Source organism: Cetorhinus maximus, chromosome 13, assembly GCF_964194155.1.
Source record: "Cetorhinus maximus chromosome 13, sCetMax3.hap1.1, whole genome shotgun sequence".
NCBI classification, from domain to species: domain Eukaryota; kingdom Metazoa; phylum Chordata; class Chondrichthyes; order Lamniformes; family Cetorhinidae; genus Cetorhinus; species Cetorhinus maximus.
This window is the reverse complement of record NC_135891.1, coordinates 84,412,021-84,432,498: the sequence shown is the minus strand read 5'-3', so window position 1 is coordinate 84,432,498 and position 20,478 is coordinate 84,412,021.

Here is a 20,478-nt window from a genome sequence, read left to right as displayed (position 1 = left end):
TTTTACATCAGCTAAACCACAAAGGACCGAATTACGTGACAAGCCCCAAAATTAACGGAGCAGGTCCGATAAACTCTTAAATAAAAACAGGAAATGATGGCAATCTTCAGCAGGTCTGGCAGCAACAGTGGCGGGAAAAACAGGGTGAGTGGGCTGGATTGTTCTGGCCTGGGATGTCAGCCTTGGAGCAGACTGGGAAAATCACGGAATGGCGGGACAGCTTCTTGATGCATTCCCGACGCCGAGGAACTTTCCCACGGGCGGGCAGGAAAGCACATCAGCTGCCCACACCATGGAGGCAAGCAGTCAGTTTACATTGTTAAGGCCCCAATAAGGGACGATAATGCCGTCTCATTGATGCTTTGCCAATGGTAGAATGGTCTACCTCCTGCAAATGGAGGCCACCAGCTCAGCCTGTGGAACCTTCCCCTCCGATCCAAGGAACCTACCAACTGCCCCCCTCTCTGATAAATATATTTAATTGTACCCCTCCAAGGAGGCCTCCATTTTGAAGCTCCCTCAGGGGCTGCTACCTACATCGGCAGCACCCACTTCTCTTGGTGGGACTGTCAATGATTCAGAACTGCCAGCCCTCTAACTGAGTCGGGAGGATTGGGAGCCTGTCTGCCATTCTTAATAGAATGGTGAGCTCGGAGGAACCAGTCGGGATGTCACCTCCAGGAAGCATCATTGCGCCACCGTCACTCCCCGGCTAGTATGGGCTCATGGCCCCTATTTTGTCCTGACATTGGGGTCTCAAAGCCCACAATAAAATCCTGCCCAATGTTTCAGGTTGCTAACTCTATTTCTCTCTCCACAGATGTTGTCAGACCTGCTGAGTATTTATCTGTTTTTATTCCAGATTTCCAACATCTGCAGTATTTTGCTTCTGAATTATTTTACTCAAGTTACATTGAAGAAATTTGAACTATCTTTGGGGCGGGATGGCTAGGAGGTTTCTATTTTCACGGGCTGTTCAGTGTGGCTGCATATAAAGCTCCCCTGACACCATTTGAAGAGAAACAAAAAATTCTTTAAAATTTTCAGTGAAGCTCAACACAAACTGGAGGAACAGCACCTCATCTTCCGATTAGGCACTTTACAGACTTAACATTGAGTTCAACAACTTCAGACCATGAACTCTCTCCTCCATTCCAACCCCTTTTTGATCCCCCATTTTTTCTATGTTCATTTTTATTTTTTCATTTTTATTTATTTATCTTTTTTTCTTACTTGTTTTCATTATTTTTATTTTTTATTTTTATTCATTGTTTTATCCCCAGCTTTTAGCCTTTTCAATCTTTTTTCCCACCACCGTCCCCTCCCCCCACCCCACTCCACCCCCACTAGGGCCATATGTCACTTTCCAGAGTGCTTACCCTGGTCCTGCCATTATCACATCCTGCTTTCCACTCTTAATGTCACCATTAGCACCTCCTTTAGCCAGTACCACCACTATTAACAACCCTTTGACCTTTTGTTTATGACATCTTTCGCAATCTCTCCTTTGCCTCCACCTATCACTGGCATTCTACCCAGCTTCACCTGTTCCACCTTAAACAACATATATTTCACCACATTTCTACTACCCTTTAGCTCTGAAGAAGAGTCATCTGGACTCGAAATGTTAATCTATCTTTCTCTCCACAGATGCTGTCAGACCTGCTGAGTTTTTCCAGCATTTTTTGTTTTCGTTTCAGATTTCCAGCATCCACAGTATTTTGCGTTTAAAAAATTCTATTGGTATCATGGCAATGATTCTCCCCTACATAACCCAACAAGAACAAATGGTTTGAACGTTTACCTTATTCTGCTCATGCGACTTTTCTGCATACAAAATGGCTGCCATGTTTTCTCGACATTCTAGCAATCATAGTGCTTCAAAAGTAATTTATTGTCAGTGTGAGATATTTCTGTGTAAAAAAGCATAAGACAAATACACGCCTTTATCTTTTCAGCTCATACATCATGCTGGACCAACAAACACTAACATTGCAGTGATAAATTTATTCAAAAATGCAATCCATTTATTACTGAAATATTAATATTAAACATTAAAAATCCAGTTTTAATTCAAAATGAAAAAATGATGTCCACTCTTGTTCAATTTCCTTTTAATTCTCTGCGCTTTCCCTTTCTCACTCTAATTGCATTTCTCTTATTTTTATTATGCTTCTTTTCCTGCCTTATCCACCTTCTTAATGTATTTTTGAACTGCAATAAATTTTCCTTGCTTTCCTTGCACTTCCTCTTGGCACAACTGTTGTTGGACATAGGAACCAGCTTTTTTTAAAATACATTTTGATTGGTTACAAAGCAACTCTAAAACATGTTATGCTAAACAATTAAAAGCCAGAACACATTTGATTGAGATGATTTGACTGGAGTCATGTTTAGACACAGTTTTATCTATCAAAACAAGAAATAACTGCTGGTAAATGAGAAAACTCTTCAGTAGCTCAGAGATCAATAACTCCCAAAGGCCTGGTTAATTCTTTCATCTGTGGGATGGTCACTTCCTGGTTATAGGCAATGTTTGTTGTGGAGAGGCACTCTGCATCTTTTAGCTCCAGATTGATGATGTGATCTTAGCCTGTCCCCCGTATGGTCCTGTGTTATGAAGCAAATTGGGACAAATGAGGTACAGAGTTAGTTTCAGCAAGTCTGGACTTCCGGAGCTTGTTTGATTGCCATAGGGAGGCAGGAAAGATATCCCCAGGACACAGTTTCTCTGCTTCTGGTGGCTCTCCAGCAGTTTGTAGCAATGGAGAAGGTGGTGAACAAGGTTGCGCTGATTCATGGATAGGGTGAACATTAATGAAGTGGACAGTCTTTTCTTACCTTTTTTTGCATGAATTTGATGCTATATTTCTATTGCTAACTGTTGTGATATAAGCTGCTTTCTTCAGCTAGCTTGAGATTCGCCATAGCTGAATGATTCAGCATATACATTTATTATAAAGCCTTTAATGCTTTGAGCCTTTAATGTTTTTGTCATTAAATCACCCCTGACAAGTGGACCAACAATTGCCATGTGCTTCCTGCAACCCATGCCCAGAATCAAAATGGCAGACATGAGACAGCCACTTACTGCTACCACAGTGGTACTTTGCCTTGGGAAGTATCAAGTGAGACAACTGCCTGGTGAAGATTCTGGTGCTCCTGGGTTTAAAAGCAAACCTGCAATTACAAACAGGCCATTGACATGTTTTATTTCTCGCACCCAAGGTACATGAGAGTCATTAAAGCTCAGACAACACCTCTCCTGTTTAATCATTAGATTAATCTGTTTTATAAAAACGTCCTACTTTAAAAAAGCTCTCTCAAATTGACATTTATAATTGGTATATTTTAGAAGGCAATAATGAGCACTGTGACATCATCATCTGGTGACAAAATAGTGCTAATGCTTTCTTCAGAGCTGCTAATGGCTTCTCTCAGTGAGTGGAAAGTATTCATGTTCGAGTATGGTTAATCTCTGTAGTTAAAATGATTAAAACAAATTAATGCCAGGAATCAGTCTTTAAAAGTATGCTCTTGGGAATTGTTCATAACTGGACCTTCATTAGAAAGCATACCATTACAATTGAGAGAAGTTTCATTGCTGGGATTCAGTGCTAGTATCTCACTGATGCAGTCACTTCTTCAATTGTCTGATCACCTGGGTGGGAGGTGCATACAAAAGCCCAACCCTGTGCTCATCTTCAAACCACGTTACCAAGAAATCCATTGAGTCATGGTTTGTTTGTCTGAAATCATGTGCCTATTCTCTCCCCACAGGGTCACATCCTAGTGTGCACAGGGCTATCACTAGGATATAAGCAGCTAACATCATGAAGTTTACCAAGAGAGAGAACTGCTAAGTTTCCCTTGTTAGCCCAGTTAGGACCATCCTATCTGTAATGACACTGACTTGCAGTCTTGGTTGGAGCCAATTAAATTGCAGCCCCAATGACAGATCTACACCCCTAGGCCTCATTAATGAACAAAGGCTTCATAATCAACCATCAATAGTGCTCTGGAGTAGATCTGCCTGGCTCAGGTATCCAATGGCTAAATCTGTCATTGAGGACTGACTCAGTTCCAACCTCATGTCATCAAGCAAATCATCGCAGGCCCAACTCAATCCTAAACAGAATAGTTGTCCTCTGGTCAGTATACGTTGGCAGACTGGCTTGACTTGATCTGTGCTGAATTACCCCAATTGGACAGAAGTTAGGATCTACAAAGGGTCTCAGTGCCCTTTTTTTGTATTTCTGAAGCTAAGGGATGTCATTAATGGGAAAGTATTTTTTTCAATGTATTGCGGGTACTGCTGCCTATTCAGTATTGAGAATGCCCTGGCCAGGTATAAGGAGTAGATGCAGGTCAAAGCTGCCTCTCCCAACAACCACAACCTCAGTTTCTACAACTGCTCCCATGTGAAAATGTTGGGGGTGACGAGAGGAAAAGCCAGCCAGAGACCCTGCTCTTAACTGATGACTCCTGACCTCTTCTAGAAAGTGTATTATGACTGAATTGCCCTCAGCACTATTTATGTTGCCCTATTAGAAACAGCACTTTCACTTACCATATAGAGAAAGGGATACCTTATATTCTTTTTTCAACAAATAATCGAAAAGAAGAAGGAAGAGTATAGAATTGCAGCATGGCTAAAGATCCTGTAGCCAAACAAGGCATGAATGAGGACAACAGAACTGATTTATCTATGGAAATTTCACATGGGAGCAGTTGTAAAAACTAAGGTTGTGGTTGTTGGGAGATGCAGCTTTGACCTGCATCTACTCCTTATACCTGGCCAGAGCATTCTCAATACTGAATAGGCAGCTGTGGCCACAACACAATGAAAAAAATCCTTTCCCATTAATGGCATCCCTTAGCTTCAGAAATACAAAAAAAAAGCTCCATATGGTTAGGATAACAAATGTACTCACTAATCAAGGTGAACAGAAGGATAATTTTCATTGAAGCAATCCCTCCACTGACCCAGTTTAATGCTTGGCTTCTGCACAGAACTCTTCAGTGTATCTTAATGGCAATCCAGTCGGTGACAGCTGCACTATCGACAAGATATGGGTTCAGGTAAATATGGTAGTGATCAAAGCAGATGTTGACCAATGAAATCAATGAGCGCCTACAATCCTATTAGGGTTTTATGGTGACATTAATTCACAACTTCTGTTCTATTCAGTATTCACTGTTGGGTTTGCATGTGTTATCCAGATGGCCTGTCTATTGCAAAAGTGCTTTTGCTTTCTCTCTCAGGCCTGTTTCTTCCAGCTACAATTTAATTGCTGTTATCCATGTTGTTTGGATGTGCCTTTGGCAAAGTATATAAAAAAGAATTTTTTTTCTAACTTAATGAGAGTATTTAATAGCTTGACCTAGAGTAAGATTCTTCCATTTCAGGATCTTTTGTATAGATTTTAATCACAGAATCACAGAGTTTTAATGGCACAGAAGGAGGCCATTCGGCCCATCATGTCTGCACTGGCTCTCCATATGAGCATTATGACCTAGTGCCATTGCCCTGCCTTTTCCCTGTACCCCTGCATATTGTGTCTATTCAAATGATCATCTAATGCCCTCCTGAATGCCTCGATTGAACCTGCCTCCACCACACTTCCAGGCAGCGCTTTCCAGACCTGAACCACTCGCTGTGTGGAAAAGATTTTTCTCACGTCACATTTGCTTCTTTTGCAAATCACTTTAAATCTGTGCCCTCTTGTTCTTGATCCTTTTCCAAGCAGGAATAGCTTCTCCCTATCTACTCTGTCCAGTTCCCTCATGATTTTGAACATTTCTATCAAATCTTCTCTTAGCCTTCTTCTCTCCAAGGAGAACAGTCCCAATCTCTCCAATCTATCTTCATAACTGAAGTTCCTCATCCCTGGAACCATTCTTGTAAATCTCTACTGCACTCTCTCCATTGTGTTCACGTCCTTCCTATAATGTGGTGCCCAGAACTGTGCACAATACTCCAGCTGAGGTCTAACGAGTGTCTTATATAAATTCAGCATAGCATCCTTGTTGTTGTACTCTATGTCCCTTTATTAACTACTCTCTCCACCTGTCCTGCCACCTTCAATGATCTATATGTATATACACCCAGGTCTTCCTGCTCCTGCACCCACTTTGAAATTTCACTCCTTATTTTTTATTGTCTGTCCATGTTCTTCCTATCAAAATGAATCATCTCACACATCTCCACATTGAACTTTATCAGCCACCTATCTGCCCACTCCACCAGCTTGTCTATGTCCTTTTGAAGTTCTGCACTATCGTCCTCACAGTTTACAACACCCCCACGCTTCGTATCACCCACAAACTTTGAAATTGTCCCCTGCACACTAAGATCCCGGTCATTAATATATATCAGGAAAAGCAAGGGTCCCAATACCGACCCCTGGAGAACTCCACTACAAATTTTCCTCCAGCCTGAAAAATATCCATTGACCTTTACTCTCTGCTTCCTATTTTTCAGCCAATTTTGTATCCATGTTGTTACTGTCCCTTTTATTGCATGTGCAATAGCTTTTCTCACAAGTTTGTTGTGTGGCACTGTAGCAAATGGCCTTTGAAAGTCCATGTGCACCATATCAACAGCATTACCCTCATCAGCCTTTTCTGTTAGCTCTTTAAAAAAAACTACAGCAAGCTAGCTAAACATGATCCCCCTTTTAGAAATCAATGCTGGCTCTTCCTTATCAACCCATATTTTTCCATGTGATTACTAATTCTATCCTGAATAATTGTTTCTAGAATCTTGCCCACCACTGAAGTTAAACTGGCTGGTCTGTAATTGCTGGGCTTATTCTTACAACCTTTTTTGAACAAGGGCATAATGTTTGCAATTCTCCAGTCTTCTGGCACCACCCTGAGTCTAGGGAAGACTGAAAGATTATGGCCAGTGTCCCTGCAATTTCTACTCTCTCTTCCTTCAATATCCTTGAATGCATCTTGTCCAGTCCTGGTGCCTTGTCAACTTTAAGTACCGACAGCCTATTCAACACTTCCTCCTCATCAACTTTGAATCCTTCTAGTGACAGTTTCCTCATCTGTCATCATGAGCTGGATAGCATCTACTTCCTTGGTAAAGATGAATGCAGAGTATTCATTTAATACCTCAGCCATGGCCCCTTTGTCCATGTGTAAATTCCCTTTTAGGTCTCTAATCAGCCCTACTGCTCCTTTTACCACCCTTTTACTAGTTATATGCCGATAGAAGACTTTGGGGTTCCTCTTTATGTTAACTGCCAGTCTTTTCTCATAATCCCATATCTCATAATTAGCTTCTCTAATATGCTTTTTCACCTCCCCTCTGAACCTTCTGTATTCCTCTTGATTCTCAATTGTATTTTCTACCTGACACCTGTCATAAGTGCACTTTTTCTTCTTTATCTTAACTTCTATCTCCTTTTTCATCCACAGAGCTCTGGATTTGTTTCTTTTACCTGTCCCTTTCAATGAAATAAACCTTGACTGCCTGAACAAATTCTTTTTTGAAGGTATCCCATTGTTCAGCTACAGTTTTGTCCACCAATCTTTCGTTCCAGTCTATCTGGTCCAGCTCCGTTCTTGCCCCATCGAAGTCGGCTCTCGTCCAGTTAATTATTTTTATTCTGGATTGCCTATTGTTCATTTCTATCATCATTCTAAAATGTACAATACAATGATCACTATCCACTAAATGTTCCCCCTCTGACACTGGATCTACTTGGCCCACCTCATTTCCAAGAACCAGGTCCAACAGTGTGTCTTTTCTTGTTGGTTTGGACACATACTTCTGTAGAAAATTTTCCTGAACACAATCTAGGAACTTTTGCCCCTGTCTGCTCTTCACATACCACTGTCCCAGTCTACATTCAGGTAAGTAAAGTCACCCATTATAACTACTCTATAATGCTTGCATCTCTCTGTAATTTCCCTGCTGATTTGTTCTTCTACGTCCTTCTCAACAGTTGGCGGTCTATAGGCCACATCGAGCAATGTAATTGCACCCTTTTTGTTCCTTAGCTCTAGTCAAATTGATTCTGTCCTTGAATCCTCTGGGATGTCCTCTTTCTCCAGCACTGCAATGCTCTCCTTAGCCAATACTGCCACCCCTCCTCCTTTCTTTCCTTTCCTATCTTTTCTGAACACCCTGTACCGGGGAATATTTAACACTCAGTTCTGCCCTTCCTTGAGTCAGGTCTCTATTATCACCACAACATCATATTTCCACATGGCAATCTGCGCCTGTAACTCTCCAATCTTATTTACTATACTCTGTGCATTCACATACATGAATAGTAACCCTGATTTAAATTTGTTACTTTGTCCCTCACCACGACTTCACCTATCAACTTACTATTCTCCATACCAGTGCTATCTGTCCCTCCCAGTATTTTGTGCACCCTGGTATTCCTCTCTAACATTTTCTCTTGGTTCCCACACCCCTGCTGAGTAAGTTATAAGTTCTCCCAACAGCACTAGCAAAATGCCCCACAAGGAACTCAGCCCCAGCTCTGTTCAGGTGCAGCCTGTCTGGCTGAACCCCGATTCATTTAAACTCCATCCTCAATCAGCTTCCCCTATGTGAAAGTGTGTAGAGAAAACATGTTGAGTAGTAAAAAAAAGAATGAGCATTTATATAGCAACTTTCATGTTGTCAATATGTCCCAAAGCGCTTCATAACCAATAAGTTTGTAACTGTAGTCAGATTTTATAAACAAGGTAGCCAACTCATGCACAGTAGCTGTATCAAACTGCTACAGACTAAATCACTGTTGGTGTACCTAAACCACATGGAATGCAGCTGTTCAAGACGATGGCTCACTACCACCTTCTCAAGGACAATTCGAGGTGGGCTGTGAATGAATCAGTGTGAAGGAATACGGTCATAATGAAGGGTTAAAGAGTTATTTTCTTTAAAATACGAGCTTAAAAAAATTAAAAGGGCTCATTCTTTTTAGAGGTAAATGCCTAACTCAACATCCTGGCAATGTACAGACTTGTGTCTTCTTACAGCAGTAAGCGAATACTTAATAATAAGGAAGGCACACACACAAAAGCTGCGCACTTGCATATTTTTTCACACTGTCAGGAAAGACAACACCATATAGGATTTGATAAGATGTATTTATACTGATAATCCTAGTCCACACTCAATTGGAATTTTTATAACCTAGAACCATGTTGTAATCTGAAAATGCAAACTCCTGACTAATGGAAATTAACCACCTTGAGTCCATGCAAACTTGGCTTTCCTAGAATCAATGAGGCTTATAGCTTACGTAGAATTTGACAGCTATATCCATTTTGTTAGAATCAAAAAGTGCTGTCCTTAAGCAAAAATTAACAGTCATCAACTTGCTTAGGTAAAGGTTTAACTGCTAAGGCTGAGCGAAGGTGATTCTCTCCCTAGCTGGGACAGAATCACCTTACTAACTGCAGTCCTCGCTTGTGGAATTCGGGTAAATGTTACTTTAATAAATGGTGGGTATCCTACTTAAAATATTTTACTGTAACAATAATTGAAATTTAAAACTGGATTCGCTACTAGAAGTAAGACTCTATTATCTCCTTTTTTCCTGGAACTTATTTCATGTTGCGATTGACTATTTCAACCTGACTTTGAATTACCCGCTCGGTTCTTTACATTTTAGAATTTATATTGTTTCACATAGTCTTCTGTGTTGCTTACTCAGGAACCCCACTCTGTACTCTCTGGTGGGGGAATACATTGCTGAGGGGTAGCCTGGACTGTAATAATATTTGGGATATTATAATCTGTCTTAAACTTGTTAAAAATGAGTCTCGGCGGGCTCTTTTCCTTTGTGGAGAGATGGATCAGTCCTTTAGACCATTTACCATCTTTAGGTTTTGTCTTTCTCAACCTAAAATTGAGAGGAATCATCTGAGAGGTACCTCTGACCTGGAATTGTCCCAAAAAAGTGCCAGGATTATAATCCATCACAGGGCAACTAATGCTGGTCTTGCCAGCAATGTTCACAACCCAAGAACAAATGTGAAAAAAACGATCCCACAGCAGCAAATGAGATTATATCTCTAGCTAATCAATTTTGGTTAAAATGTTGGCCAGAACGTCAGTTCTTCTTCAAATAGTTCCACAGGATGTTTTACATCTGCTTGTCTAGCCCTCAATGCAATATGTGCACCATATATGCTGGTCCCAAATTAAGCCCTTCTCCCATCAATATACCCATAATGACACATCTGGTGATTTGATGGGAGATTCCATCATCACTCAGGTGGGTCCATGGAAAGTGCTTCTTACAAGGTGGTATTCTCTTAGCAATTTACTTTAGTGTCAACCTAGTACTCAACTTTAGAATGGGATTTGAATCCAGGGCTTTCAAAGTTAAATGTGAGAGTCAGCATTTCCTCTATCTTTTATTGTTGTGCCATGGCCAATCTGTTTAAGTGTGCTGGCCCTTTAATTATTTTTTGCACAGTCACGCATTTATGGTCATTTAAAGGAGACAATTTGTGCATGGCTTCTGTGGGAGCTTTTGCATTGGCTGCACAGCTTGGAGGGAACATTGGTAAGAGAGCAATCCACTAAACCAAACTGATACTTCCTCAGCCATACAGACCAGGAGCTAGTCATTGCTGATTTATGTGATTTCAGCTAAAGCAACATTGCGGCTATTAGAATTGTCCTCAGGTCCCCTAGGCCGAGTTGTGTGAAGACAGAAAAGCAGGCATAACTCTTGCTCCTAATTGCCATCTAGAGACTCCTGCATATATGTGAGTGACCAGATCATAATTGGCTGTGTTGTTCCCCAGATTTGATTAGGTTGCTGATACCCACCATTGATGATAACAGAAAGTTGTGCTTATAACGTGCCTTTAAGATACCAAATGTCTTTGACAGAAGTATAAAAGGAAAATAGACAGCTATAGAAGAGATAGGGGAGAAGGATTCATTAAAGAGGTAGATTTTGAATATGTTTTGAAGGTGGGGGAGATTGAGGTTTCAATAATAGGCCCCCACACTTGGACAAGAGAGGATCAGTGAGGGCGGGGGGGAATAATAGGTTATAAATAGGCAACACATCCCCAAACCTCTGCATAAAGGTCTGCTACCATTTTTTACATAGGCGGGTAGCATGTTATGCAAGTGTGCTGCCTTTGAGAAGTAGAACTGTACATTAATTTATGTAAATTCAGCTTCCACAGTACAAATGCGAACCTGACCTAAATTTCAGACTAGGTCCATGGGTTTCCCACTGCTCGGGAAATCCAGTAGTGAAAGAGAGGCAAGAGCTTCCTTCTCCATAAGGCGCCTTTTACAGCATTCTTTGAGGGCCAGGAATAGTAGGATTGATCCCCTCAGTCCCTCGTGAAAGCCTTTGGCCTCCCATCTACTGATTGTGGACTCTTTCTTCCCTGACACGATCAATTGTTCCCCCAACCCCCACAACTCTCACTCCCTTCTTCCCGATAACCAGTTGCTGTGCCCTGGGATCTCTGACTGCAGCCTCCTGGCACTGGTGTTCCTGCCTGGCAGCTAGCCAGCCTGTCAATTTGGCCAGCAGCTGGGCGAGAAACAGAAGAAAAAATGATACTGAGGTCGTGCCATCAAATTTATCAAGATCTCTGCTATCCTAGTCTAATTGAGTTTGCCCCCTCCACCCTGTCAATATCTGGGCTTTATCTTTTTCCTTTTATGCCATAGGTTCTTGCCCTGAGTGCTATGGGAAAGTAAAGATCCTGATCACATGCTTAGCATGGAAGCTAAGATTCTGATGTATTCAATTAGTTGAAGGTGGAACATTATTCTTTTTTACCTCTTGGGTCCTCAGTTTGAACCAAATGAAATTCAGTCCTTCTGACTGCCAGTTCCTAGTTGAAATTAGCTTGGGACAATTCCCAGGTAGATTTTAGTAGGTGTGAGAACGTGATCCATTCTCCAGCCCTATCGTCGCTCAAATTGTCTTATGTTTGACAGCTTCAGGTGTGTTCTGTCTTGTGAGTGCAACTTCTGAAAGCAACCAGATAGAAAACCAACCTTCCAGCCTTCCATCTCTGCATTCCTTTTTACCTTTATCCCAGCAACACATCTTCCTGCTGCAAAACTCTTTTTACTTTAATCCGTTTACTGGGCCTCAGTATCCCACCCCTGCTCACTCCCCCAGTATCTCACCCCAGCTCCCTCCTCCCCCAGTATCTTACCCCTACCCCCGCTGGTATCTCAACCCTAGCCTCCCCATATCTCACCCCCTCCCCAGTATCTCATCTTTACCCTTCAGTATCTCACCATTGCTACCTTTGTACTTCTCTCTCTGTTTTACATTTAAGCCCAGCTGGACAGAACTGTGGAGCAGAAAGGTTAGGGATAATAGGGATGATGATGAAGTGAATCAAGAAGCAGTAGGTAGGTTCTGCCAAGTTTGGAATATAAAAGTGTGTGGACTGTAGAATGCAGTGAAGGCAAAGGAAGGTAAGGGCTTGACAGTATTGTCATCCTGGGAAAGAATGAATAAGATTGAGAAGGAGGATGCAGGGCTGAGGGAAGCAGAGAGGAACAAGAGGAAAATTGAGAATGATGATGACCAAAATGGAGCAGTAAAATAGAGACAGAAAAGAGGAAGAGAAGTCCGCAGTTAGAGATGAGAGATAGATGATCGATAAGATGAGAAGCTTGTCCTGATCTTCACCCCTTTGTGTTTGGAATCCTGTTGCTGCAACTGCAGGTGGAATTTTATGAGTCCCACAGAGTTGGGGGGGTAGAGGAGGGGGGGACCAGGAGGGGTATCTGAAAGGTCACTGTTGGGTCAGCAGCCTGAAGCATTCCTGCCTCCGGGTGATCTTGTCGGAGATGAGTGAACAATGGAAGCGAATACCCACCTGGCAGCAGCAGGTAGCCAATTGACAAGCCACTTTGGGCCAGACTGGGGATGCCATCAGTATTTTACCAGCTGAAGGGTTCTCAAAATTCCCACATTTTTCATATCATCAACAAGGATATGACTTTTGGACTTTTAAACTGCTGAGTTAAGTATAAAACCCTGCAGACAGGAGGCTGGGCCCATGAAGGCCTGGGGCTGCACATGCCCGGGCTTGTTGAGTACAGTGTGGATTGTTTTGCCTGAAACCAGACAACGAGAGGAGACAGAATACGCATTCTTCGCTTTAATACAATCAACCCAGAGAAAGACTTCACCTCACACGAAACTGAAGCCCATCAAAATCTTGCATAAATAATCACAACTAACTACTAAGGCAGGAAGGCACAATCAATTCAATTATGCGAACCCATCAATACTCCACACATACAATGGCTTTCAGTTCAAAACTAGTTACTAGGCAGGAAGACAATGATAAACATCATGCGAGCCCATTAAAAACAACGAGACACCAATCACCGGGGGAAGCCCACCAAAGTCAAACAAAGAACTAACCTTGATTTGGATTCCGATAAGAAATTCGAAAGACAGTATAACTGGCCAGTCTGTTACGAGGGAGAGAGAGAGAAACCAGCTAGCAGAAGGGTGAGGAGAGGGAAGCCAGCTAGCAGGCAGTGAGCAGTTGGGAGCGGTTGAAACAGAGTTTAAGCAAGAAGATCTGGAGGTTTTGCAGGCCCGCAGGCAACATCACGGCGAGGGGCACGGGGTGGCAGGATCAACCGAAGACAACAAGGCCACAACCGCAGCCCTCCACGAAGATCGACCACCCACAACCTCGCCCTCCACGAAGATCGACCACCCACAACCGCGCCCTCCACCCTACTGAAGAACCTTTGCAGATTCCACAGACCAGGACCACGTGGGGACGGCAGGCCCCAGAGGACACAAAGAGCGTACCCCAAAACTGCAACCGGCTTACCTGGCTGGATTTCAAACTGTCAAGGAACCCTGGGTTGGTGAGCATGATCCCTGACCTCTCCTAGTTCAATTTAGTTAGGTCTTGGGGGTGGGACAAGGGTAAGGGGATTAGTAGCGTGATTTTTCCCTCGTTATGCCGTGTGTTCCCCATTCTTAACTAAATGTACTTTGTAAATCTGTATAATCTCAGTGTAATCCTAATGTTATAAATTCATTTGTGACTTCAATAAACTCAGTTTTTCTTGCACCAAAACCAGTTGTCTGCTGCACTTTGTCACAACCCCTAAACAAGTCCAAGGTCTAGAACCTAGGGAGTGGGAGCGATTCGAACGGCTCAGAAGTCAGAGGTGAAACTGACACACACCACCACCCTCTACACATCGGCAGTGGGTCCCAGGTTGCAGGGCAATGCTCAGCAGAGCGTTGGAGACAGCATCCTGGCGGCAGTCTGGTGTGGGCCAATGAGGGTTTATGCCACATTAACTATCAATGTCACTTAAAAGTAACATCTTTTAAGCTAATTGTATTCAGTAGATTCAATTACAAACATCAATTTTACTTCATTGTTACAATCAACATCAGCATTGATGTGTCAATCCAATGTTATCTTTAAACTGTTCAAGGTGTGACAGTTAAAACAGCTTCGCTCGACTCTCCAGCTCCTCTGTCTAACTCAGCTTCTTACTAATACATCTCTCAACATATGCATACCCTTTCGTTCTCGAGATTCATTCATATTAATTAGACCAGGGGGTTATTTGCAGCATAGAAATTAGCCAGCTGTGCTATTATCAGCTGCAAGCTTTTACACCCCACCCCAGAACATGATTGACAAGCATGACTGTATTTTAAACAATTTCAGTAATCCACCAACTAGATGACCCAAAACAAAATGGCTTGAGTTTCCACAAACCTTAAGTTGTTAAATCCAATCGACTGGTTTGTTCTGAGAGTCATTCCTGGAGCATATAACTAGGTGTTAATCTGTGCCAGTTTATAGCACTCTGCTGCCTGAGCCCCAATAAGTTGACCACTATATATTTAAACAAATGCACTTACATTTATACAGTGTGTTAAACATAATAAAATGTCCTAACATGAGTCACAGGAGCGTTCCGAAACATAACTAGACACCGAGCCACACGATATTGGGGAAGATGGCTAAATGCCTAATCAAAAAATTATGTTTTAAGGAGCGTCTTAAAGGAGGAAGACAAGGTCGACAGTTGGAGGGGTTTAGGGAGAGAATTTCTGAGCTTAAGGCTTAGGCAGCTGAAAACACAGCCACCGATGATGGAGCAAATAAAAATCAGGGGTACGCAAGATGCAAGGATTAGATTAGTACCAATATCTTGGAGGCTTAAAAAACTGGAGGAGATTACAGAGATGGGGATGGGTGAGATCATGGAGGGGTTTAAAAGCAAGGGTGAGAGTTTTAAAATTGAGGTGTTGCTTGACCGAGTGCCAGTGTAGAACAGCAAACACAGAGGTGATAAGTGAAAAGGACTTCACAGTATCTTTACAGTGCAGAAGGAGGCCATTTGTCCCATAAAATCTGCACTGGCTCTCTGAAAGAGCATGCCACCTAGTCCCACTCCCCTGCCTTATCCCTGTAAGGACAGCAGGCAGCATAATTTTGGGTGACCTCAAGTTTACAGAGGGCAGAATGTGGAAGGCCAGCTAGGAGAATGTTAGAGTGGTCAAGTCTAGAGATAACAAAGGCATGGCTGAAGCTTTCAACAGCAGATGAGGTGAGACAGAGGTGAAGTCAGGCGATATTATGGAGGTGGAAATAAGTGGTCTTAATGATGACATGAATATATGATCAGAAGCTCATCACAGAGTCAATTATAGCATTAATATTGTGAACAGTCTGCTTAGTCACAGACTGTTGCCAGTTATAGGGAACAGGGTTTGGAGCAGGGGCTGAAGACAACTGCTTCAGTCTTCCCAACTGAAATTGGAGGAAATATCTGTTCATCCAATGACTGGACGTCGAATAAGCAGTTTAATAATTCAGAAACAGTGGAGGAGTCGAGACAGTGAGGTCGGTGAAGTCGAGCCGAGTGTCATCAACAAGTGGAAGCTAATGCTGTGCTTTTGGATGATGTTGCCGAGGGGCAGCATGTAGATGAGAAATAGAAAGGAGCCAAGGATAGTTCCTTGGGGGACACCAGAGGTAGCGATGCTGGAGCAGCAAGAGAAGCCATTGCAAGTGATGCTCAGGCTATGATTAAATTAGAATAGAAACAGGCGAGGGCAGTCCCAACCAGCTAGACAATGGTGGAGAGGCATCGGAGGAAGATGGTGTGGTCAACCATGTCAAAAACTACAGACACGTCAAGAAGGACAAGGAAGGTTAGTTTCCCTTTGTCACAGTGACATAGGATGTCATTTGTGACTTTGATAAGAGCAGTGTCAGTACTGCAGCATACTGCAGAAGGATTTATGCATTGTCAGAGGTGCTGTTTTCATTAAAGGAGTTCCTACCTATGTGTCAGGTAGATATAAAAGATCAAATTACATTATTTAACAAAGAGCTGAGAGTTCTACTGGTGCAAACATTGGTCCTTTAACCAAGACCATCAAAAATAGATCTTTCTAGTCATGAATTCATTGACAGGTTGTGGGGCCTTGCTATGTGTAAACTGGCATTTGCTACCAAACAACAATGACTGCTCCAAAACCAAATCATTGCTTGTTAAATGTTTTGGGACATCCTAAGGACATAAAATGCTTTGTACATTCTTCCCATTAATGGAACTTTAAATTGCAGCAATGTTAGTGTGAATAAGGTAAATACTTTAGTGTTTTATGCCTCGGAGATATGCAGAGATGAGACACTGGGTTATATGTTGCCAACAGGAGTTTTACTCAATACTTTAAAAATGTTTTTGCCTTTATGCTGCTAGGGGTTATTCCAGGAATCAGCCAGGCTGGATGGTGGGAGTCATGTTTTAAGATGGCCGGCAGGCATTTGAGCTTGTTAACAGCAATTTTACGAAGTATTCCCGGTTTTGTATGAGCCATATGGGAACAACAGCATTTCAGAGCCTCGCCAGCTATAAGGAGATTGAAGCTCAGTGGGAATTCACTCTTGGCTGTAGTGAGCAACCATTGAGAGAGGTAGCCTGTCATTATAGGGAGGTGGAGAGAGAGAAAACCATGGCAGCAGAAATCTGGAGACTGGCCGAACTTGGCAAGAACAGCAGCAGCATTCAGATAGAGTGTCCTCTCTGCCTTGCAATTTTTGCATACAGATTAAAGGATGTGAGAGGCCTTGAGAAGTGCATGCAGACATTTGCAATTAGTCTCGTTCACTTCAGTTTTGAGGAGGAGCATTGGAAAGGGACAGAGCTGCAGTCACAAGAGTGCAACATCCAGAGGGGCAACAAGATCATGACGCTGAAAGGAGCAAGGAAGAATTAGGCACAGAGGGAAACAGAACTAGCCACGTGCACAGAAGACACTACCCACCAGTGAGAGTTTACTGCCCAGGGTTACTACTTGCAAATATTGGAGCAGCAGTGCCACTGAAGAGTGCGTGTCTACAGGGAGAATGTCACTGAGTTGTATGCCATGATGGATAATAAGCTGAGCCCAATGGGAAGTGATGGGCACCCATTGCCTGTGTCGGTGAAGGTCACTGTGATGCTGAACCTTTACACTTCAACATCATTCCAGTAATTTTCTGAAGACATCTGTGAGAGTTCCCAGTCTGCAGCTCATCACTGCATTTAGATGGCCACAAACACCATGTTCCAAAGGACCAGACAGTATGTATGTATATATGCCGATCTGGACAGTCAGGCTGAAAGGGCCATAGGATTCAGAGCCATGGCTGGATTCCCCCAGGTGCAGGGTGCCATCAACGGTATGAATGTGGCCATCATAGCTCCCACATACCAGGCAGTAGCTTTCATCAACAGGAAGGGCTTTCACTCGCTGAGTGTGCAAATGGTTTGCAACTGTTGTAAACGTATCTTTCACATGTGTGCAAGGTTCCCGCGAAGTAGCCATGATGCCTAACTACTAAAGCAATCCCAGGCACCCAAGCTTTTCAGCCCACCCACAGGAATTAAGGATGGATACTGAATGATAAAGGCTACCCACTAAAGACACGGCAACTTGCGCCTATGCAGAACCCCAGCAAAGATGTGGAGGAGACTTATAACAGCCGCCACATGACAACTCGAGTGATAATTGAGCTGGTCAGAGAGCTTCCAAAAATGCAGTTTGGATGCTTTGATGGATCTGGTGGAGCTCTTCAATATGCTCCAGCATAGATCTCGCATGTCATGGTGGTATGCTGTGCTCTGCACAACCTGACACAACAGAGGGAGAAGCTTTGAAAAATCAGGACATCCTGGAGTACGATGCCTCCACCAAGGATGAGGATTTGGAGCAGGCTGCTGACCAGGCAGACCACGGCATTGTATCTGAGGGACCACAGGCAAGACGCGATGAAATACTGGCAAAGGAGGCTCACAACTCACTAACACAGATACGTTTCTCATGAACCTTCCTTTGACAATGTAAACAATAATTTTTTTACCTTCTGTAGCTCTGCTGCCCTTTTCTTGAATACCCTTACCATCTCACAGGACCTGTCATGACATCAGGCCACAGAATGGATACTGCATGGACCTAATGAGGTACAGAGCTTTTCCATCACACACTTTGCAAGAGCAATCAAACTATAATGGTACAATAGTGCAGAAATGAATAAAGGATTCATTTTGTAGCGTAAAGTAATACATTTCATGAAACAGAATTAAACAACAGCGTGACGTCAAACAGCACATTAAGTGCATTTAGGTGAACCTTCTCTTGTGCTTGGAGGTACTTGGTGCTCCCCCTGAACTGGAGGAAAGCTGCTGACCTTTTAGCTCCATGGCTTTTGATGGCTGTGTGGTTGTCCGTTGGTTGCCTGAGGCCTAGAGGGCCCTGGGGGTCTCCTGCACCTGTGCAGGAGCCACCTCTGTCTTAGTTTCATGAGGTGTTGGTGTCACCATCAGAGGAAATGAGGACCCACCATTCACGCCAGGATCACCTGTGGCAGGAAGCCCCAGTTGCTTCAGGCTGCTGCTCCTCTACCCTTTCAGCGTGCACATGTCCGCCTCTGCTCACTTGAGGAATTTGAGCACCTGGCGATGACTCTGGGCGTCTTGTTCCATTCTTGCCCAGCCACTGCTCCACAGAGCTGATGGAGGAGGCGAATGCATGTAAGTGCACATGGACATCTTCAGCACCCACTCTGTGGTATGCTGGGTGTCGCTTAATTAGAACCATAGAACCATAGAAAAATTACAGCACAGAAGGAGGCCATTCGGCCCATCTTGTCCATGCCAGCCCGAGGACACCCAGGTGCCCTTTCTAATCCCACCTTCCTGCACCCGGCCTATAGCTAATTGTAGGACAAACAAATTCACGACAGGGAACCTGACCATATTACCCTACATGCCCTATGACAAACCGAGCTGGACTGAAAACAGAACATCTTGTGGAAATTTCAATCTTTCTGAAATAAACCTGCTGAACTGGGAAACTAAAACAAATGCTATCAGGAAAAACAACAGAGCTGGTGTAGGAATTGAAGAAGAATGAGCCTTAGGAGGATGGTACATCTACGATAAGATGGAGCACAGTATGCCAGCAAAATACAAACATCTTTTTCTGGAAGGTTGTGTGCAAGTGGTTTCACACGATGGAAATGACTGGAGAAAGCGAAAGAAAGATGGACAGCTGTCTCGGCAAGTCCAAACCCTATAGTTTAAGCAAATGGCACAGAATATAATTGAACATTGAGCTTTTAAAAGAAGCTTCACAGGATGATCTGGCCTGCCAGTGTAGCAATGCAGGTTCATCCCCCGAAATAGGGCATAAGAGGTTGAACTCATCAGAGATCTTTCCTGCAGTCAAGGGAAGGAAAACTCTGTGGGGTGTGGGTCTTAAAGCGAGCCTGGTTGATAATCGGGAGAGGAATCTACAATGAACAGAAGCTGGCCTTTGGGGGGTTGTGTGGCTAATAGTTAAGAACATATTTGAGCTAGATATTGGTGAAGCATTTACTTTCTGGGTGTAGAGTAATAAAACAGTTGTTTTTTTTATCATTTCCTTTTCTTTTTTTTCTCAGCTGTTAAATCTATGACAATTTTAACATTCCTGTAATCATTTTAAATCAGAGCCCATTTTAAAACTGTAAGCATGGGTGCAAATAAACTAACCCCATTAAACATAACAACCTTTTGAGTGAGTCATCAATTTGTTCTCTTCTAATTAACATGACACAATGTACTATCAGCCTGAGTGAGTGTTTAAAAAACAACAAAAACTCCCAGGCTCTCCAGGAGGGTCATCACTCCCTCAATGGTGGATGCCGGGCATGTGTAAATCAGAGACATGACTGCACGCATGGCCTGGATCGACTCCTTCACGTTCACGCATGGGTGTGCAAGGTCTCTGGATGCTGTGCCAGACGTTCGCGCACCTCACGCTGCAGATCCAGCATCTGTCACCTTGCTTTTGACTCTGGAGGCATGGCATCACCGTGAAGCTGAACATCTCCGTGCCCTCCCACAAGTTCCCCGAGTGCGAGTGGTCACAGCTGTCACTGCCTCCCTCAGCTGCTCAGGCGTATCTGTGC